Genomic DNA, 674 nt, shown 5'->3' with positions numbered 1-674 from the left:
ACTCAATCCTTCTTACTCCTTTCCATGGCAAGCTTTGTATAGGGGTTCACCATCAACTGTGGCTACTTTCTTCCTCTCGGGGAAATATCCTGTGCGGCTGTCACTCGCACAGCTAACCAGTCTGGAGGCATCACCCATGGCTGATGGCTACATCCCATCCTCGCAGTGAAAACTAATGCTCACGCACTCTGTCACAGTACGGCTAATCACTGGTTGGTTCCTGCGCCTACTGGAATAGAATCCCTTGATTCTTTTGCGTCTGTCACTAATGCCCAGCAGGTTGCAAGTTTGAAGCGCGTCACAGTCATTCATTACCGGAATCCTACTCGGAATACCACAGACAAGGTGAGACTTTCCGGATCCTCATAAATGCCGCCATCTATCTAGCTTATACCACGAAGATTCTGTTGGGGAATCTAAGAGATACGCATTCAAGCTCTGTTGCATGTAGAACGGAAGTGGTTGTCAATCACGCACGTTCATAAGTGAGAATAATAATGAGGGTTACTTATCATCACATTCATCGTGTTCTTGGGTACGAATGAATATCTTGGAATAAGAATAAGAGAGATTTGGATAAAAGAAAATAGAACTTCATTAATACTTGAGGTACAGCAGAGCTCCACACCCTTAGTCTATGGTGTGCAGAAACTCCACCGTTGAAAATACATAAG

Source organism: Arachis duranensis, chromosome 7 (assembly GCF_000817695.3).
Source record: "Arachis duranensis cultivar V14167 chromosome 7, aradu.V14167.gnm2.J7QH, whole genome shotgun sequence".
NCBI classification, from domain to species: domain Eukaryota; kingdom Viridiplantae; phylum Streptophyta; class Magnoliopsida; order Fabales; family Fabaceae; genus Arachis; species Arachis duranensis.
This window is presented reverse-complemented; position numbering follows the sequence as displayed.